General features: G+C 41.7%; 1 protein-coding gene across 2 annotated transcripts in view; it reads right to left on the reverse strand.

The window, feature by feature from the left end:
• The window catches only part of gcgra (glucagon receptor a), a 114030-nt gene that overhangs the window by 85231 nt on the left and 5980 nt on the right, over positions 1–22819 (reverse strand). The window lies entirely within an intron of this gene.

Here is a 22819-nt window from a genome sequence, read left to right on the forward strand (position 1 = left end):
GTGCTGCTGCCTGATGGGTATTCTTTCAGGAATTTCTTCAACTCCAACTTGTTTCCGTGCTGAGGGAGGACGTGGAGGAGGGGTTGTGAATCACAGTTCTCTTGTTTTTAGTCATGCCATGTGTCATGTCTACTTTCCTGCCTTCGCACACTTAGATACACGTCTACAGTGATGAGCCAAAACATGATGACCACTCACAGGTGAATAGCGTTGATCGTCTCTTAACGAGGGCACGTGTCAAGGCCTGGGTAGATGAGACGGTCAGATCGGCCCGTGACGACCCGTCCACTCTGCCTACAATGAGCAGACGATTGTCACAACTGGACCAGTGGGAAAAAGGCCTCCAGGTCCGACCAGAGCCGTCGTCTTTTAGGCCACGCGCAGGGCGGCGTTGGTTTGTGCCCATTTCCCTGGGGATGTGATGGCAACAGGATGCACGGTCAACGTCGAGGACCTATCTCGAATTTGCTTTCGCCTTCTGGTCGTGAATTCAATCACAGTAACGCCAGTTCTTATTCAAACCAACTCAAAGGATCTTTATTTCTTCTTCAAAAATCAAACTTGTTTTTGTACTGAGGGAGGACGGGGAGGAATCATGGTTCCCTTGCTTTTAGTGATATCATGTGTTTGTTGCCCTGCCAACGCCAGATGCTGTAAACAAACACATATACAGAGACGTGGAAGGGAGGAGGAGAGGAGTAACACCCTGCTTGTGTGAGCAGATACTGCTGATTTATACATACCGTACATGTGATCCAATGATTTCACAGCAACTGCTTGCACACATCAAGTGTGTGGGATTCCGGGGGCTAGAATAGAACTAGGTTCTATCTGAGACACTTATGATGAAAGTCATGCCTTCCCCAAATACCCGCCTTCCCCAAATACCCATTGGGTTTACTAGTGACTGAAAGACGAACAAGGAAAGATGAATCAAAGATAATATAAAAACAAAGTTGTTTTCCTCAAATTTTCTTTGGATTAATAGTTAGAATAGAAAAACACAAAATTTGGGCCATGGAGTCTCCAAACTGACCCTGCCCATGGAGTCTCCAAACTGCCCCTGCCCATGGAGTCTCCAAACTGACCCTGCCCATGGAGTCTCCAAACTGCCCCTGCCCATGGAGTCTCCAAACTGACCCTGCCCATGGAGTCTCCAAACTGACCCTGCCCATGGAGTCTCCAAACTGACCCTGCCCATGGAGTTTCTAAACTGACCCTGCCCATGGAGTCTCCAAACTGACCCTGCCCATGAAGTCTCCAAACTGACCCTGCCCATGGAGTCTCCAAACTGACCCTGCCCATGGAGTTTCCAAACTGACCCTGCCCATGGAGTCTCCAAACTGACCCTGCCCATGGAGTCTCCAAACTGACCCTGCCCATGGAGTTTCCAAACTGACCCTGCCCATGGAGTCTCTCGGACATCTTGACATCAGCACATTCCAGCAGGCTGTCATTTTATTTTTCAACCCCTCAGAGGAGGGGCCACTATTCATTAAGGTAACACTTGAATGCATCCAAGAGCCACATGGCTCAGACGAGACAGAGATGTATGAATCTGTGGGGGCCTGAAGTTCAAACCCAAAATCTATTTCTTTGGCTGGAGGTATAATAGCACTGTGGGAATATTATTCATCCCACGAAAATGTATTCCATCTTTCTTTGTCAATATGGGCCGGCTGAAGGTCACAGATTATTGTTGCAGATCAGAGAACAGGGTAGGGACCTGTTCTCTATGTGTCTCACTAAGTGTTGGGTTCACTAAGTGTCATATAGCGCAAGTGTGCAGATCAAGGACTGGTTTTGTTGCAGATCTTAATGAGATCTGGAACAAAATCTGAATTGTCTTAATGAGGTTGAAAATACATTAAGAAAGACATCTTTCAAATGATTTGTCTATGTGAGAGCGGACCAGAGTATTACTGCTGATCTAAGATATTTCTTTAGAGATTATAAAGATTATACAAACAATGGAGGGCTGACCTGTTTTTTTAACAAGCCCTTCTCATCAAAGATGCCTTATGTAGGAAAGACTTCATCATCATTCATCCTTATTCTGTGTGTCACTGTGTCTGTCCCTCTATCTCTATCCCTCTGTGTGTGTCCCCCCCTCTATCTCTATCCCTCTGTGTGTGTGTCCCTTTATCTCTATCCCTCTGTGTGTGTGTCCCCCTCTATCTCTATCCCTCTGTGTGTGTGTCCCTCTATCTCTATCCCTCTGTGTGTCCCTCTATCTCTATCCCTCTGTGTGTGTCCCCCCCTCTATCTCTATCCCTCTGTGTGTGTGTCCCTCTATCTCTATCCCTCTGTGTGTGTCTGTCCCTCTATCTCTATCCCTCTGTGTGTCCCTCTATCTCTATCCCTCTGTGTGTGTGTGTCCCTCTATCTCTATCCCTCTGTTTGTCCCTCTATCTCTATCCCTCTGTGTGTCCCTCTATCTCTATCCCTCTCTGTGTGTGTCCCCCTCTATCTCTATCCCTCTGTGTGTGTGTCCCCCTCTATCTCTATCCCACTGTATGTGTGTGTCCCCCTCTATCTCTATCCCTCTGTGTGTGTGTCCCTCTATCTCTATCCCTCTGTGTGTCCCTCTATCTCTATCCCTCTGTGTGTCCCTCTATCTCTGTTCCTCTGTGTGTGTGTCCCCTCCTCTATCTCTATCCCTCTGTGTATGTGTCCCTCTATCTCTACCCCTCTGTGTGTTTGTCTCCGTCACTCTATCTTTCACCCTTTAACCTTATAACACATGTCCTTCCTAATCTTATCTATTTTCTGAATACATAATGTAAGCTTTTGCATATGCAGTGATAATGCCCAGCTTATGCAGATAGTAGAAAGTGTATGTCCTATCTGTTCATAAAAAGGCAATGAAAAATGAAATCCTTTGATTCACCAACCTTGTGAATAAAACAATAATTGCAAGTGTGCAAGTATGACTCCTCAATCCATTATCAACAAATCAATATGAAGTGGCTTAAACTCTCCTACTGTATACATACATTATAAGACATCCTTCATCTATGCTTACAAGTATGCACTTGTGAATGACCATCGTGCTAATTCTACAATACGGCAACATTCTTTAGTCTGCTTGCTTCTCCATGTAATAAATGTTATTCACACAGCCATCTGCTTGGTGCCATCTTCAGCCCTCACACTTGATGTCAGTCTCATCTGTACTAACTTATTCATAAGTGACTCTTAGGTACATTTGCTGCCTTGGTGCACATCTGCTACTCCAGTAGTAACCTGCTCTCTGGTATATAGAGTACATCACTATGTTCATTCCCCAAGCTTTCATATCCCTTGGTTGGCACTCATTTCATTTTGCTGATGCAAATACCTGAAATTATTTGCCAAAGACCCTTAAGCTTGACACTCTCGTCTCACCTCACTCCAAAAAAAAACAAACTGGTAGCTGAAAACTGCACCACTCAAACATTATTACAATATGTACTTGTCTGACTGTATGTATTGTAATATAATTTTTATTAGTAGATTTCTCTAATTTATCCATATTGTAGTGAGATGGGGTGAGAAGCCTGGTCAAGGACACTGTACAACCATCAAATGCCAAGGACTTGGCCACAGACGTTTATTTAAAGAGGAAACAAAAATAACTGCCTTATGGAATAGTTCTTAAAAATCTAAAATAACTACGTACTGTTATTTACAATGACTAACACACTAAACTGGGTTCTATAAACAATATATACAAAAAACATTTAGCTAAATGTTTAGACCATTTTCCCCAACCCATATGCTATATTCATCTGTTTTCATACAAATATCTGTCCTATTCATACTTCTTTGAAAATTGTACACACATCTCTCTTTGTAAAGCAAAACTGTCGCTATGCTGGCATGAATACTCAACTAGCAATCAGGATGTTGACATGAATAAAAAGGGGCACAGGTAAGTAAAGAAAAAGTAAGAATGGCAGGAGGTGTTTGAGTAAAATGAGCAATGATTGCAACTGAAGTACAGCCAACCCTGAGTCATTTCAAGGTTGGACCAATTGTCCAGACTTTCACAAAAGAAAATAGCTAACTTAATGAAAACTTAACTGACTACTACGCTGACCAACCTGATTTCTGTTCCCGAAAACAATCTTTTTCCTTTAGAGAAATCTTGTCTAGATGAATAACGTCTTTCTCCTCGGTATGTAGACCGTCAGAAAATATGGGCTGAAAACTAGTTGAGATATACGATGTAGAATTAGAGCCAACATGTAATTTACCTGTCTAAATAACGTCTTGTCTCCATTAAAATGTTAAAGTGTTTCTGAATCATGGTTCAAAACCCCCGCACAAAATTAACAAGTATGGAATTAGTGTATTTTCTGCACACTTCTGCATTATCTGTAGACATCATTTACGATCTATAATATCATCCAAAGTCCAAATCCATACTGGAAATGATGGAACATATTATAGTTATTGATTAATTAATGCCTTTTTGTAATAGTTTTCAAATTCTAACCGCTGTGCAAAGGGCACTCAACGGCATTACATTTCATGCCTTTTTCAAACTCCTGTCACTCAAGTTTCATTTATATGCCAGATAAGGTGGTTTTTGATGTTGTTTTATTTTGAGCACGAAGTCTGGGTTATGTCAATATGCTGTGAGTTTCGAGGAGTGTTTTTATAGTTTTGAGAAAATGTAGTACTGTACACATTCAGGAAATGTCTGTTAGCCGTTGTAAACCAAAATGCAGGGGTCGAGGCTTGCACAGTACCCTGCCTCTCCTTATCCACAACCTGCCGTTCCTCAGTAATGTCTGTACTGCTCCTTCACAGTCTCTGCAGTACACGATGTTTGACACAACTAGCAAAGCATCCATATATAGGGTGTAGGGTGCCCTTTGGGACTTCGCCCCAGAATGTCTGGAGGGTAACAGGTTCGACAGAATACGCCAAAACCATAGAGGGTCCCCTTAGTAGTTCCACACCTATTAGACACCTATTCTCATCATTGAACAAGGCACTTTACTGAGGCCAGTCTTCTTAAAGGGCTGGAACAAGATTGTTCACACTGTCAACATGCTGAACGTCAGTCATCATTCAAAGGGCTGGTTCGTGTTAACATGGAAAGGACAGTGTTGACCAAACGGAGATGTGACTTCACATCTTTATCGTCAGAGGGAAATATTTGACGGTGATGCACCACATACCAGATGACATGTGGACTACTGACGTACAGGGGATGTCATTTGCTTGGGTATGACGGTGCTGTTAGAGGATTTGGACCATACCTAATCGGACAGTGTTTGAGAGTGGTGTTATAGGATTTTGACAGTGTTTGACAGTGTTTGACAGTGGTGTTGGAGGTCTTGGAAATAATTTGATGGTAGTGTTAGATAATGTTGAAAATATTTGACAGTGGTGTTAGAGGTCTTGGAAAGAATGTAAAAGTAATCTTAGAAAATGCTGAAAATATTTGACAGTGGTGTTAGATGAGGAGTCAACAGTTTTCTTATTTTCTTTGGTGCACACTAAATTTTTTGGAAGACCACTATATCACCAATGACATTGGGTGTAATTAGTCACCTTTCATTCCAACTGGAAACCCATTGGCTTTCAGGGAACAAGGTTGAGGGGGACAGAAAGAGAGATGGAGAGAGGAGGGAGGAGAGATGGAGAGATGGAGAGAGGAGAGATGGAGAGAGGAGAGATGGAGAGAGGAGAGATGGAGAGAGGAGAGGTGGAGAGAGGAGGGAGGAGAGATGGAGAGAGGAGAGATGGAGAGAGGAGAGATGGAGAGAGGAGAGGTGGAGAGAGGAGGGAGGAGAGATGGAGAGAGGAGAGATGGAGAGAGGAGAGATGGAGAGAGGAGAGGTGGAGAGAGGAGAGATGGAGAGAGGAGAGGTGGAGAGAGGAGGGAGGAGAGATGGAGAGAGGAGAGATGGAGAGAGGAGAGATGGAGAGAGGAGAGGTGGAGAGAGGAGGGAGGAGAGATGGAGAGAGGAGAGATGGAGAGAGGAGAGATGGAGAGAGGAGAGGTGGAGAGAGGAGGGAGGAGAGATGGAGAGAGGAGGGAGGAGAGACGGAGAGAGGAGAGATGGAGAGAAGAGGGAGGAGAGACAGAGAGAGGAGAGATGGAGAGAGGAGGGAGGAGAGATGGAGAGAGGAGGGAGGAGAGATGGAGAGAAGAGGGAGGAGAGAGGAGAGAGGAGAGATGGAGAGAGGAGGGAGGAGAGATGGAGAGAGAAAAGGGTAGATGGGGAGCGAGGAAAGGCTGTGTGATCACAGAATTATGAAAGAACCAGGGAGAGCTGAACTTCCTAAAAAAACTAAACAAATAAACAGCTACTGCAAAGCCTTTAAATTATAATTGCATTTCTCTACAACCTGATAAAGCTGCAAATGCTACAGTACCTGCAGAGGAGCTAGAGACCTGTAGGTCGGCACCACACTACAGCACATAAACACACACCGTCAGACGCCAGTCTCTAATAAAACCAAATTAAAAGCTTATCTGAGCTGAATGTGTTTTTTTAATGATATACAGTAAAAATGTAGTATGTACAGTCTAATTAATAGCCCTGCCCTACACCATTGGCTGAAATGCCCCACCAGACCATGACCGATCTCGTAGCGTGCTTCACACAAGGCTACGGACAGGCATCAATGTCCTTCCTGGTATCTCTGTGAACTGAAAATGTCACACTTGGAGTCATCACTCCACTCGTTGTCAATCCATGATTTATAGTGTTTTGCACACAGCAATCTATTCTGCTTTTATGTAAAATGTTTTCTTAGCTGTAACACACCCACAAGCCCATTTCTGAAAAGACTTCAACATGCCCAGTTTAAAAAAATGACTATGACAGTGTGAACATTATGAAACCCTGGTTAGAACGGCAGTTTTGCTAAGAATTATGTTTTTTGATAAGAAACCATTGATTTGTGTCTGTCAGTTAGCTTAGCCTTTTCCAAACATATTCTCAAAGCACCCTCAAATCTGTGATCCTCAAGGCATTTCACAAGATATATATTTTCTTTTGGTGATATGTAATTCTTTTAACAAAATGTATTTAGTTGTATTATTTATTTTTACACGGTGTATCATGACAGTAAAGAAAATATTACTTCAATTATTTAATTAAAAGAGACCAGAATGCAATGGTTTTTGGAAGTGTCTATTCAATATAGGGATTAAATGATTTGCACATCACTGCATTCTGTTTTTATTTATATCTTACACAGCGTCCCAAACAGGGTTTTTCATTTGTATTCATGCTTAGTAAATTCTGCATCTCACCAATTATTTTCTTTTGTTTTGTTTCATGGGATCAAACCATGGACAAAAATAGGCATTGCTTTCAAATTATGGAGGAATACGCAGGTTGATATGGACCTGAACAGTTGAATTTGCAGTTTTTGTCCTCGACGGATAACCGCATCCATAAAAGTTGCAAGCTAGCTACCTAGTAAGCTACCTGTGTCCAGTGCCACTAGCCTAAGACATTAACCCTGTTTGTTCAATCAGTTGTAATTATACCACAGGCAGGCTATAAAAAATTCCAGGCCGCATGTTGTATAACTTCAGCTAGATTGCCTAGATAAAAAGCTGTTCTATTGTTAGCTGCTAAAGCTATTTTGAGTCATAAACACATTGTTGCTCATACTCCCCCTGGAGATGTTGGAGACTGAACTTACAAATACCTTCTTTAAATTTAGTTGAGAAAGGAGAGCGAAAGCGAGAGAAAAGAGGAGAGAAAGAAAGGTAAGGACAGAAAGGAAGAGATAACATGGAAATCATGTAAAAAAAACATAGGGAACAATGAAAAGAAGACAAAAACAGTACTGAGCTGCCTTTGTAAAGTAAACCCAGTATTCTGCCATTCCGCTATTTATTCAGAACCATCTCATTGTGTCATTGAAATACGGTGGCCTAACTCTTCTTTCTCAAAAATGTGTGCATTTCTAAGAAATCCTTCTTGGAGAACCCCTGATTTTCTTCTTACTTTAACTGGGCTGGAACTTTCAATCTATCTTTGCTAGTGAGGTAACACCAGGTAGCATTATACTGGCAGATGATTTTGATGCCCACTTGATGAAGACTTCATAATGGGACATGTTTTGTACAAGGACGCTTCTTTACTTCTCTTTGTATCACACACATCATGGTTTTCATTTGTTTGACTCCACTTCCTCAAGTCCAGCTATTACTACAGTATGGGCAGTCTTCTACTCACCAGACCCCAGCAATAGATAATATATGCTGGTCATGAATGCCTTAGCATAGTGAACTATATCACATCCATCTGTTAGCACTAGTATCTAATAAAATCTAATAGGCTGTATTACTGCCTTGTTAAGAGTTGCTTTATTTCCGTCCGTACCGTAATTGCATCCTAATCCCTACAGTCTGTAGTGCCCTACATTTCATCAGAACCTCTTGGGAGAGTTAGGGTAAGGGTGACATTTTGGACACATTAAGTGTCTTCAAGTGGGATTCATGTAGAGCATAATTGATAAATATGCCTTTCGGGACTCTAATTATCAAATAAATCTAGATTACAGGAATAAAGACTCTAAAAACGGCTTTTCATAATTAGTAGTGCTGTGTAAATGACATACTGTAAATTTTAAATATATGTTAAGAGTAGACATATATAAGTATGTATATGGAAGTAGTTAGCTTTATATTAAACCCAGGATGTCTTTTAAAGCACCAAAGGAGTACAACTGATCCTCTGACATCTCTCACACACAGTATATCCTCAGTTAAGCTCTGATCAGAGATGCCCAGGCACAATCCTGAGACCATTTCATGTGGGACTTCAGTTAAGTGGGTGGCTTAAGAAGGACATGGGTGTGCTTTATTTTAAAAAGGACAGAGTCAGTCTTTTGAAGTAAAGGCTGGGCTTTTTATCTGCAATTTTATCCCCCCACAAATTCTGCCAAATTCTCACATTTTCTGACCAGGGTTAGGGTTACAATAAACTATACCTTTTCAAAAAAAAAAAATGTTTTCCAGAGAACACTAATAAAGGATTTCTAGAATCAGGGGGGAATAAGCAGGAAACCCTGAAACATCCAAACAGGATTTATTGAAAACTTAGGGATTCAGGGAAAGTTACTTCAGCACTAAACAAAGCCAAAAGATGTTATTTCAAAACAGAGCCATGGTACCAAACATGGTGAACTAGCAAGAAGGAGATCAAACGCAGACAAACACACTCATACCTACACCCACCCAGACACAACACACTCATACTTACACCCACCCAGACACAACACACTCATACCTACACCCACCCAGACACAACACACTCATACCTACACCCACCCAGACACAACACACTCATACTTACACCCACCCAGACACAACACACTCATACCTACACCCACCCAGACACAACACACTCATACCTACACCCACCCAGACACAACACACTCATACCTACACCCACCCACCCACCCAGACACAACACACTCATACCTACACCCACCCAGACACAACACACTCATACCTACACCCACCCACCCACCCAGACACAACACACTCATACCTACACCCACCCACCCACCCAGACACAACACACTCATACCTACACCCACCCACCCACCCAGACACACCACACTCATACCTACACCCACCCACCCACCCAGACACAACACACTCATACCTACACCCACCCACCCACCCAGACACAACACACTCATACCTACCCAGACACAACACACTCATACCTACACCCACCCACCCACCCAGACACAACACACTCATACCTACACCCACCCACCCAGACACAACACACTCATACCTACACCCACCCACCCAGACACAACACACTCATACCTACACCCACCCACCCAGACACAACACACTCATACCTACACCCACCCACCCACCCAGACACAACACACTCATACCTACACCCACCCACCCAGACACAACACACTCATACCTACACCCACGCACCCAGACACAACACACTCATACCTACACCCACCCACCCAGACACAACACACTCATACCTACACTCATACCTATTATCTAAATTGGGTGCATTAAAGTTCTTTACTGTGAACTTTATTAGCATTTAATTATATATTATTTTTTAACACTTTATTTGTACTGTCCCAATTTAGATAATTTTAAATACATTTACTAAACAGTAATGAAATTAAAAAGAAATACAGTTCCCATTAAATACACTAATTGAAATGCCTGTAATTATATTTAAATACACACAAGCTCAGTTTGGGAAAACACCACACAAACACACACCACAGAATCTCAACATGCTCAAATACCCCAACACTACCCTCACAGCAGGCAGATCCCTTTAAATTCTACTCACATGATTATCCTAAGGGCCAGATGGATCAGACCCAGAGCCTCCACTGACCACACCCCTAGTGCTTGTCTTTAAAGCCCTGATCAGAAATGCACAGGCACAATTATAATCCTCAAACAATTGAATTTGGGACTTCAGTTAAGTAGAAAGCTTCTAAAGGATGGGATGTGCTATGTCTCTGCCTTTAAGAAAGGCAGAGACATGCTTTAAAATATGTATTAGGTTCCACATTGTTTGGGCGAGACAGTGGCTGCTCTTCCTGGGGTTCTCAGAACATTTGAGTCATGCAAAAAGTAGATAAACAGTGCATTTAGAAAGGATTCAGATCCCTTCACGTTTTCCACGTTTGCCACATTCTAAAATTGATTGAACGGACTTTGTTCTTCATCAATCTCCTGACAATACCCAATAAGGACAATGCAAAAAGTATTTGTATAAATGTTTAGCAAATTTGATGAAAAACAAAAATAGTGCAAGTAAGAGTCCAGGAGAAGAACTAACCCTGCCCCAAGTTCGCAACGAAAGCATAAAGCCACAACACAATACAACAGTCTGCTAATGATTCGTATGTAGCTAGCTAGCCAAATCATTTATCCAAGCACAAGTCAGCCAGTTGTGACTGTAAATGTATTCATTCAATTACTACAATTTGTTTTGCCAGAACGCATAAGTGGAGCTGGCCAAAAAGAGCAAATGTCTCTTACTGAGTGAGTGAGACTGACTGACTGCCCCTTGTTCAATAGCGTCGTGGTTAGAGATGCGGACCTGCAACCAAGTCCTGCATTCGAATTTCATCACAGTCAAAGAAAATGATGCATTAGGATTTGTTCCGGATAGACAAACACTTTGCTGGCTACAACCTTCAGTAGCTGCTTTATAGTAAGCCTAAAAAAACTGTTCACGGTTATATTGCGACTATTTCTGGTTTACGCATCTGTCCATGCTTTTTGAGTCAGGATAGACAAAAACTTTGCTGGCTACTACCTTCAGCAGCCATGGTATAGTAAGCCTAAAATAAAACTATTTATATTGTGACTATTTCTGGTGGATTTCCAAAATACGCATCTGTGCATTATTTTTGGGGTACTATAGGCTAGACCCCTTGGGCAGTAAAAGAGTAGGGGTTTTCACTAGATGAAAAAGTCAGTTATCATCACTTATATTGATAGTTATAGTATCAAGGTCATTCTATTTTTTTTTTCTCATAAAATAGCTTTGGTTGTGTCAAATTCTTCAGTCTTGCTAGCAATTTCTAAATTCTTATGACTATTCCAAGTAGTAAGTTAGTAGATACTAGTAAGCTGATTACTGGCTAATAAGCTGTTAAAACGGCCAGTGGCAAATGTCATACAGTTCATAGACCTGCGTGAAGTTGGCCCCCCCACCAACGCAAAACGTCGTCAAACTATGCTCGTTCGTTTGTGCTGGTTTGTGCTGTAAAAAGTTTTGTTTGTGCTGCTTCCGTTTTTTAGATATTAACATAATATTTTTAGGTCAATCTGAGGTCAACCAGCCCCCCCACATTCTCCAAATTCACCCAAAATAGTCTCGATCGTTTGTGCTTCGTTTGTGCGAAGCACAATGAGACTATTTTGGGTGAATTTGGAGCATGTGGGGGGGCTGGTGACGTAATCGTCTATAATTCAATGTCGAATATTTTAAAACCCAACGCAGCACAAACGAAACTTTTACCGGCACAAACCAGCACAAACGTAGCACAAACGATCGAGACTATTTTGGGTGAATTTGGAGAATGTGGGGGGGCTGGTTGACCTCAGATTGACCTAAAAATATTATTGTAATATCTAAAAAACGGAAGCAGCACAAACGAAACTTTTTACAGCACAAACCAGCATAAACGAGCGAGCATAGTTTGACAACGTTTTGCGTTGGTGGGGGGGGCCAACTTCACGCAGGTAGTTCATAGATGCTATTTGTGGTGGAAGTAAACTTACAAAAAAATGTTAGTCAGTTTATCACAATGCTTAATGGTGACTAGCGAAATATTAAAACTTGGCGTGATGTTAATGTGTTACAAAATGATCTAATGTCGAGATGCTATAGCTCTGGTCAAATGTATAGTACAGTGGTGTAGTGGTTAAAGACATAGCCACTCTTGTGGGAGACCCAGGGACTTTTAATTACCCCTAAGTATTTATACATGCAAGTCATTTCATATATTTTCGTACTGACGATGATAAAACTTGATAAAAATAACAAGTAATTGTTCAGCAATTAAAAAACACAATTATTCCCAAAGCCTAGCTAGATATAGTAGATGCAATATAATTAAATAGATTTTTTTTCCAGGCAGTCTGTTTTAAATAATCTGGTAATGCACCCATGTTACCAGATTTTGCATTGAGTTTGTCCTATCATTGGTTCTGAATGAAACACCACTTCCACCAAATAGTAGGACCAATATTACGAATAATGATGAGGGGCACAACGACTCTGTACTTCAGAGGTTTAATAACTAAATTCAAGGTTTATTAAAGGAGTATAACTTAGGGAAAATAAAGAAAATGAGCCCTGCACCTACTGCTTTGCCCCTTACTCCCCAGCAATCTATCAGTCTCTCAAATATCAAAATAGCTGCCAAACTGTCAAAGACAGGCTACTAGCTGTTCACCCATGTCATCGCAGCTGTAAGTAGTACTGTAGATAGCTAACCTATTTGCCTATATTTTCGCCCTTTTTACAATGGCTCCAGAATACCTTAGTAGTTTTCTTTTTAATGAAATGTTATCAAAGTGTATTTAAAATCTGTGTTGTGCTAGCAAATGATATGCTATCTGTTTAGCTAATTTTAGCTAGCTCCTAAAAAGTTTACTGGTAGGATACTCTTACAAGGTAGTTATATATCTCTTGCATCAGGGACTATATAAATCATAAGCAATGTTAGCAACTCAGATTTCAAACCAGCAGCCTTCCAGTTACTCACCTGACACACTAAAATGATCGGCCAACTGGCAGCCCAATGAAGGAAAATACCTCCTCTATACTTCAAAGCTAAAACCATAGTATATTTCCATGATTCCCTCTGTTCAAGTTCCTCTCTTGTCTCTATTATTTTCTTTGCCTTCATGATTTTCAAAGGCTCTCTTTATCTTTTATCTTTACCAAATGCTCACTACACACTCAGTTAAGAATTAAAATTGCCATTTAACCTCCTGAGACCCTGTGTCCGTGTATGAGGACATTATGTTTTAGGCTTCCTGCACCATGTCCTTCATTCTGCTTAACTTAAACCTGTTGTCCTTATTAGAGGACAGTTGTCTGCACCATGCTTAGATATCATACTGATCAGGTCCTACTAATCCCAAATAGCTAAGAGAAATAAAAAATGCATACATTATCAAAGCTCAGTTCTTAGGGGGTTAAAATTGTGTTTGGTTCAGGGGTAAGGGAAAATAGGATGTCAAAGCAAATGTTCTTGTGTGTGAAAATGACAGAAATGTGTGCGGACATTCTCTGGTCATCACATGGTTTAGGGATTAGAGTGAAAATTAGGGATAAAATTGGGTGGTTAGATTTAGGGTTAGTTTTAGGGTTAGATTTAGGGTCAGAGTAAGGTTTCGTTTAGGGGATAAAGTTAGGTAAGGTTTTTAGGGTTAAATTATGGGTTAGGGTGAGGTTTAGGTTTAAACTCAGTGCACGCATTGGGCATGCCTGTTTTTTATTCTATTGCCCTATTAAACAACATTGTAATGAGATTTTCACTGAGAGATGAGGAGCAGTGTTTCACAAGGACTAGCAGACAATGGTGTTGGTGCAGAGACACACACACACACACACACTGTGGCTTGTGCATTGAGAAGATTTCATGAACTCTAACGCTAATCGTTTTACCTCAACACATGCCTGGAAGGTGTAAAATACAATCACTTAGTGCACACACACACACACACGTATTCACACACACACACACACACACGTATTCACACACACACATGGGCCCGTGGAGCTGGTGAAAATGAGGAAGTCAATGTCAATTCAATAAGCTGTGTTTCAATGCTTCCTGCTGTTATACCTTTTTATTTATTTCAAGACAGTGGGTGTGTGAGTGTGTCCTCCACATCTCTGTGCACTTGTGGGGACCTCACGAAAATAGAAAAACCTAAGCAATCGATCCCCGCAAGGTTTTTGATTCTTATTTCCATCTCAGAGGTTGGGTTTAGGTATAAGCATTACTGGTTAATTACGTTTAGTGTTCGTCGTTGGGGCTTGTTTAAGTTCAGGCACAAACGTTAGGTTATTGAGGTTAAGGGTTACTGTAGGTTTAGGGCTAAAGAATAGGAAACATGGATTCCTGGGTTAGGGTTAGGTCTCAGGGCCCTACAGGGATAGAAAGGCAAATGTGTTTGTTGTGGGTGTGTGTGTTAAAATGTTTTATTGCACTTGCGAGGACAATCAATTCCTGCAAGAGTAGTTGTGGAGTGAAATAAGGATGATTTCTCCTCACGGAGACATTTCACCATGCATAAGGAAAACACATTTGGATATACGCTGACCAGTGGAGGCTCCTCAGGGAGATAGCATGACTGGTAAAAATTATAGGAATAAAAAGTTATCTTCCTTAGATTAATCTAAGATTAAAAACACATTTTGTAGCAGTCTTCAGTAGTCTAAACAGCGCCCTCTAGGGTAGAACCACAGAACAGCAAGAAGATCCCTAAAGTCATGTTACCCTCTTTAAGAATTGTGTAGACTCACTGGTCCCAGATTCCTTCTATAGATATAGATAGTAATTATTATGCATTGAGGAGGATGTCCTCTAACCTATCAGATCTGTTACAGTGTGACCTGACATTTTGCACAGAATGAATGAGCACAGAATGAACACAGCAGTATGCAGGTGTGAGTGGAGTGAGCTGGACAAAGAGAATGAGATGGTGATAGTTTAGCATGTTTAGATAAATACAATTAAATTAAGAATGACTGATTAGATTCCATAATTAGCTTTTGTTCTAGAACACTGTTTTGTGTTTGTGCCTTTTGATAACGTTTGTACATAATGTACGTAGATACCTATAGGCAGGTAGCAAGCTAGCTCAAATGTGCCAAGTGAGAAGGTATGATGAAACAGGGATGTTCTTACATGGCTTATTGACACAACTGCATTCTTGAGGATGCATGAATTGGCCTTCAGGGGTTACGATGAGACAAGCACAGGGGTAACTGCAAGGAGCTTGCACAGGTTTTGACCAGGATTCACCACTGAGTACAGAAATCGCTCTTAATGAAATCAGATGCAAATTCATAAAACGTTTTTGTCATATTTTTTATCAGTATTGTGTGTGTGTGTTTTGTATATGCCTGTGATTTTACCAATAGCCTGAACAAACTGTCAAGCATACTGAGGCAGTCAGATTGAGAGTGCCAGACAGTTATCATTATTCCTTTTGGCCAAAGAGACCCATGTGTCCTTTTCCGACTGCCAGGCAGTCACACTTAACACAGGGCCCTACACCGTGTAAATGCTTCACCTGCCTTTTATAATCAAACAGCTGCCTAAAGCAGGACTATATGTACGTTACCACAGTGGCCTAAAGCAGGACTATATGTACGTTACCACAGTGGTCTAAAGCAGGACTATATGTACGTTACCACAGTGGTCTAAAGCAGGACTATATGTACGTTACCACAGTGGTCTAAAGCAGGACTATATGTACGTTACCATAGTGGTCTAAAGCAGGACTATATGTACGTTACCACAGTGGTCTAAAGCAGGACTATATGTACGTTACCACAGTGGTCTAAAGCAGGACTATATGTACGTTACCACAGTGGTCTAAAGCAGGACTATATATACGTTACCACAGTGGTCTAAAGCAGGACTATATGTACGTTACCACAGTGGTCTAAAGCAGGACTATATGTACGTTACCACAGTGGTCTAAAGCAGGACTATATATACGTTACCACAGTGGTCTAAAGCAGGACTATATGTACGTTACCACAGTGGTCTAAAGCAGGACTATATGTACGTTACCACAGTGGTCTAAAGCAGGACTATATGTACGTTACCACAGTGGTCTAAAGCAGGACTATATGTACGTTACCACAGTGGTCTAAAGCAGGACTATATGTACGTTACCACAGTGGTCTAAAGCAGGACTATATATACGTTACCACAGTGGTCTAAAGCAGGACTATATGTACGTTACCATAGTGGTCTAAAGCAGGACTATATGTACGTTACCATAGTGGTCTAAAGCAGGACTATATGTACGTTACCACAGTGGTCTAAAGCAGGACTATATGTACGTTACCACAGTGGTCTAAAGCAGGACTATATGTACGTTACCACAGTGGTCTAAAGCAGGACTATATGTACGTTACCAACTGTTTTGAAAGTATGTCATTTAGTATAGTAACTGGACATATCTGTGCACAGCAGTGGCAGCCAAACCGCTGTAGACTGGAATGATGCGATTAAATAATATTCTTTAGAAGTCCTGTGCTAGAGAATATTTATCTCCTTAAATCTGACTTAATCCAAAGTATCTGGATTACAGAAGTTGTTTTGTATACAAGTTTGGTGATAATTTAATGTTATTGAGTAGTTTCAAATGCAACGTCTGATTCAAGCACAGATATTTTCTGACAGCGATAAGGGCACTGACTCTGACACCATGTTAACCTTCTCACCCTTAAAGTGGCAGCTGACTTTTTTCGTCACATCTGATATTTTGGTTAAAAGACTGTTTAAGGAGATTGAGGAAAATAACCTCTTACTTCTTATTGGGAATGAAGGTATTGTTTGAGAAACATATTTTGGCTTGGATTAAATCGTAGTGACAGACTTCTATATATAACTTCCTACGTGGCTGGTAGACCAAGATGTCAGAGGCCTTGTTGCATAGTTACGTGACAGTGCTTTTAATTCCCTTCTATGAAACACACACACACACAAAGCTGAGGAGGGCAGGAGGAGAAAGACACCACTACTAAACATCAGCAGGGAAGTCAGGATGTAAGGCAAACCAACAAGACCCTGTGTGAGTTAATCCATAATAACATTAACTCTACAACAGCACAGAGGTACTAAAGGCTTAACTGCAGGCAATACCTAGAACTGTTAGACAGTAGTACATAAAGTAATAAGTAATACATGCATTCAATACATGTTTCAGTTAAAAGAGGTTTTCTTAAGACAGATTTAAAATGAAATGTGTGACTAAAGTGTGATGCACAACGACACGGTACGGCCTGCCTCCCATCCTCCTAAACACACCAGCCTCCACTGAGACGGTCTCATTATGAAACAGGGACAGTTAGAGGTGGTGTCAAGGTTTCGCTGTTAGAGTCAAGGCTCACAAACTAGGGCGAACAGGAGTTTTTTGGGGTCCCCACAATGATACTGTATGAATGAGTGTGTCTGTGTGACAGTGTGACAGTGTGTCTGGGTGACAGAGTGTGTCGTGTGACAGGGTGTGTCTGTGTGACAGGGTGTGTCTGTGTGACAGGGTGTGTCTGTGTGACAGGGTGTGTCTGTGTGACAGAGTGTGTCGTGTGACAGGGTGTGTCTGTGTGACAGTGTGTCTGTGTGACAGGGTGTGTCTGTGTGACAGGGTGTGTCTGTGTGACAGTGTGTCTGTGTGACAGAGTGTGTCGTGTGACAGGGTGTGTCTGTGTGACAGAGTGTGTCTGTGTGGCAGTGTGTCATGTGACAGAGTGTGTCTGTGTGACAGGGTGTGTCTGTGTGGCAGAGTGTGTCTGTGTGGCAGAGTGTGTCTGTGTGGCAGAGTGTGTTGTGTGACAGCGTGTGTCTGTGTGACAGAGTGTGTCTGTGTGACAGGGTGTGTCTGTGTGGCAGAATGTGTCTGTGTGGCAGAGTGTGTCGTGTGGCAGAGTGTGTCGTGTGACAGAGTGTGTCGTGAGCAACACGTTGGGCCCAGGGGCCCCAGCAGTATCCTGCACTCTTCACCTATCATCCCTCTGGCATTTACACATCGCCCCGCTTCCTCACTCCATTCTCTCCTCCCCCTGCTCTCTCTCTCCTTCTCCCTAATCAGTGTTAAAACCAAGTCTGACAGTCTACTGTACAGAGAAAGCTATTCTGAGTCCTGCTGAGTTCTTTCTGGATGCATGCACGCACATGACAACACATATGGGCATGTACATGCCCACGTAGACACACACGTACACACCAATCGTTCGACACACACACACTCACACACATACACACTCACACTCTAGCTGTTTTTGACGTTTGCATTGAGGCCATCCAAGAGCATCACACCATCGCCTCTACTTCACCCGGCTACAGATGGCACTTATGAAACCAGCCAGTGTGTGAGATAGGCAGGCAGAGAGAGAGAGTAGTAGAGAAATATAGAACCAGAGAAAGAGAGCAAAAAGAGAGAGACAGAGGAGGGAGAGAAAGAGAGAGGATTAGACAACTTCCTGGACAAAACGTTTCACTTTATAGTGAAGGTGTGGACTTGGCAGTGGAAAGACTAAACAGCATAAGTGACCTTTCAGCTTCCCTATCAAATTTTAAAATGTGAACCAGACAACCTTAGACAATTAACAATGACATTGGTTTGATGAAAAGTGCAAAGGCCTAAGAATTAAATTGAGAAACCTAGCCAACCAAAGACTGAGACCCAGAAAAATCTTGTACCTTCACCAAGGTACAAATCCATAAAAAAACAATAAAGAACAACATGTCAGAAAGCTACTCAGTTTGATTGAAGAATCCATAGCATCAAGTCACTTCAGGGAACCACTGGAAAACAACAAACAAAATGTAGAGCTAGCTGTCCAAAATTAAGATGAATAATTTTAAAGATTAACTTTTTTTGCTCTATAATGAGAAAATCAAACAAAGGCAAAAACAAATATCTGATTACTGTTTTGTAGAGTAATCTCTGATTCCTCTACAAAACATAGAATCCGGTCATAAAGAGTACTAGAACTCAAAAATACCTGTGCTGATTATGTTATACTAAAGAAGTTATGAAATGTACAGACAACATATTCAAATGAGCAATGCCTAAAATGTTAAACATTATTCTCACTGCTGGCATCTTCCCCAATATTTAGAATGATTAAGTTCAAAAACCTCTGGAAAATATCATCAACATACATTCCATTATTTGATAAAGTGAAAATATTTTAAGCAAATAAAACATATATACAACACTTTGCAATGGAACCAGAGGCATACAATTCCCAGCCTCACTCTATTGATATCTACTGTCTGCATATTATCTAGTGCTTCTGTCCCCAACCATGGATGTCCTACAGCCACTAGATTGTTTTGGGACAAATCCTGTCAGACATGGTCCTGACAGTACAAGAAATATAATGAAGGTTCAAAAAAAGTCCAGATACCAGAACCTCAAAGATAAATTCAACCTAGACAGCATTGCCCTAGAGCAAACAAAGAAGTACACCCATGTACTTTGGCCTCAACAACACGGGTTACTTTGACAAGGATGTAAACAATCTACGTGTGAGCAAGAAGGGTCATTTAAAGAATCAAAAACAACTTAGAACATTTATGATCAATCTTAAAACATTCCAATTAGTTATAACTCTTGATTTCTATGGTTCTGAGGCCTGGGTTCCACTTACCAACCAAGAATTCATAATTTGGAAACCTCCCAAGTTTTACCGAATCATGTAAAAAGCTAAATCCAAAATGATTAAAATGAAGAAAATATACGTTACGTTTCACTCATACTCATAAAGAGATTCGCAACCCTTCCATAACAAAGCGTAAAGCCTCGCGAACCAGCTGATCTTGGGGCTCTATTCACAAATACAGAAAGACACTACAGAGACTCAGGACAGCAATACAGTTAAACCCTACCATTTACAAAGAAAACCAATTACCACATGGAAAGAATCAACTAACAAACAGAACACATTGGAATTGCTACCGTTGTCAAAAACTAAAAGAACCCAGTGGCAGAACACCTGACCATTGCGACTGACACCAAATTAAGAAAAGTACAACCCTCACATTTTTGTAAATATTTGATTATATCTGTTCATGTGAAGAAACACTGAAGAAATGACACTTTGCTACAATGTAAAGTAGTGAGTGTACAGCTTGTATAACAGTGAACATTTACTGTCCCCTAAAAATAACACAACATACAGCCATTAATGTCTAAATCGCTGGCAACAAAAGTAAGTACACCCCTAAGTGAATATTCTGTGCGGCTACCATTATTGTCCAGCACAGCCTTAATCCTCTTGGACATGGAGTTCACCAGAACTTCACAGGTTGCCACTGGAGTCCTCTTCCACTCCTCCATGACAACATCACAGAGCTGGTGGATATTAGAGACCTTGTGCTCCTCCCCCTTCCATTTGAGGACGTCCCACAGATGCCTAATAGGGTTTAGGTCCGGAAACATGCTTGGCCAGTCCATCACTTTTCCCCTCAGCTACAACACCTCCAAGATGACCACTGTCATATTTAAGCTGAGCACTGAAAGGCTGACCCCCACCCCTTCAAACTCTGCAGCAATGCTGGCAGCACTCATACGTCTATTTCCCAAAGACAACCTCTGGATATGACGCTGAGCACGTGCACTCAACTTCTTTGGTCGACCATGGCAAGGCCTTGTGGAAACCTGTCCTGTTAAACCGCTGTATGGTCTTGGCCACCGTGCTGCAGCTCAGTTTCAGGGTCTTGGCAATCTTCTTATAGCCTAGGCCATCTTTATGTAGAGCAAAAATTATTCATTCCTCATTAGGTGCCATGTTGAGCTTCCAGTGACCAGTATGAGGGAGTGTGAGAGTGATAACACCAGATTTAACACACCTGCTCCCCATTCACACCTGAGACCTTGTAACACAAACGAGTCACATGACACCGGGGAGGGAAAATGGCTAATTGGGTCCAATTTGGACATTTTCACTTAGGTGTGTACTCACTTTTGTTGCCAATGGTTTAGACATTAATGGCTGTGTGTTGAGTTATATTGAGGGGACAGCAAATTTACACTGTTATACAAGCTGTACACTCACTAATTTACATTGTAGCAAAATTTCATTTCCTAAGTGTTGTCACATGAAAAGATATAATTAAATATTTGCTAAAATATGAGGGGTGTACTCACTTTTGTGAGATACTATATATACAGAATCACTTAATATTGAGAGAGGCCAACAGGCAAAGCTGGCTCTTGACAGAAGACATGCTATGTACACACTGCCCAAAAAATAACACAATAACTGTGTTAGCACATTAGAGCAGTGTTTCTCAATCCTGGTCCCGACCCAAAGGTGTGCATGTTTTTGTTTTTGCCCAAGCACTGACGCACCTGATTCAAAGGTTGCCCTACCACTCACACACCTGATTCAAAGGTTGCCCTACCACTCACACACCTGATTCAAAGGTTGCCCTACCACTCACACACCTGATTCAAATGTTGCCCTACCACTCACACACCTGATTCAAATGTTGCCCTACCACTCACACACCTGATTCAAATGTTGCCCTACCACTCACACACCTGATTCAAATGTTGCCCTACCACTCACACACCTGATTCAAATGTTGCCCTACCACTCACACACCTGATTCAAATGTTGCCCTACCACTCACACACCTGATTCAAATGTTACCCTACCACTCACACACCTGATTCAAATGTTGCCCTACCACTCACACACCTGATTCAAATGTTGCCCAACCACTCACACACCTGATTCAAATGTTACCCTACCACTCACACACCTGATTCAAAAGTTACCCTACCACTCACACACCTGATTCAAATGTTACCCTACCACTCACACACCTGATTCAAATGTTGCCCTACCACTCACACACCTGATTCAAATGTTGCCCTACCACTCACACACCTGATTCAAACATTGCCCTACCACTCACACACCTGATTCAAAAGTTACCCTACCACTCACACACCTGATTCAAATGTTGCCCTACCACTCACACACCTGATTCAAATGTTGCCCTACCACTCACACACCTGATTCAAATGTTGCCCTACCACTCACACACCTGATTCAAATGTTGCCCTACCACTCACACACCTGATTCAAAGGTTGCCCTACCACTCACACACCTGATTCAAATGTTGCCCTACCACTCACACACCTGATTCAAATGTTGCCCTACCACTCACACATCTGATTCAAACGTTGCCCAACCACTCACACACCTGATTGACGTAATCAACCTATCATCAAGTCTTTAATTTGAGTGTGTGAGTGCTAGGACAATAACAAAAACGCGTACCCCTTTGGGTCCCGCGGACCAGGATTAAGAAACACTGCATTAGAGACATATTTCCGACAGGACACAGAAGAAATCAAAACATTAATACATTATCAAATCATTTAGGCAAAATACTAAATCAAAGGATGGAGAAAGACATTGAGACCCAAACAGTACACCGAACACACACATAATGCCAACGGTTTTCCTCCCCTCCAACGTCATAACTCAGTCTCCTCACCTCCCCCGTTACCTCCCCCGTCACCTCCCCCGTTACCACAGGACAGAGGACAGTCAA

Source organism: Esox lucius, chromosome 11 (assembly GCF_011004845.1).
Source record: "Esox lucius isolate fEsoLuc1 chromosome 11, fEsoLuc1.pri, whole genome shotgun sequence".
In the NCBI taxonomy this organism is placed as follows: Eukaryota; Metazoa; Chordata; class Actinopteri; order Esociformes; family Esocidae; genus Esox; species Esox lucius.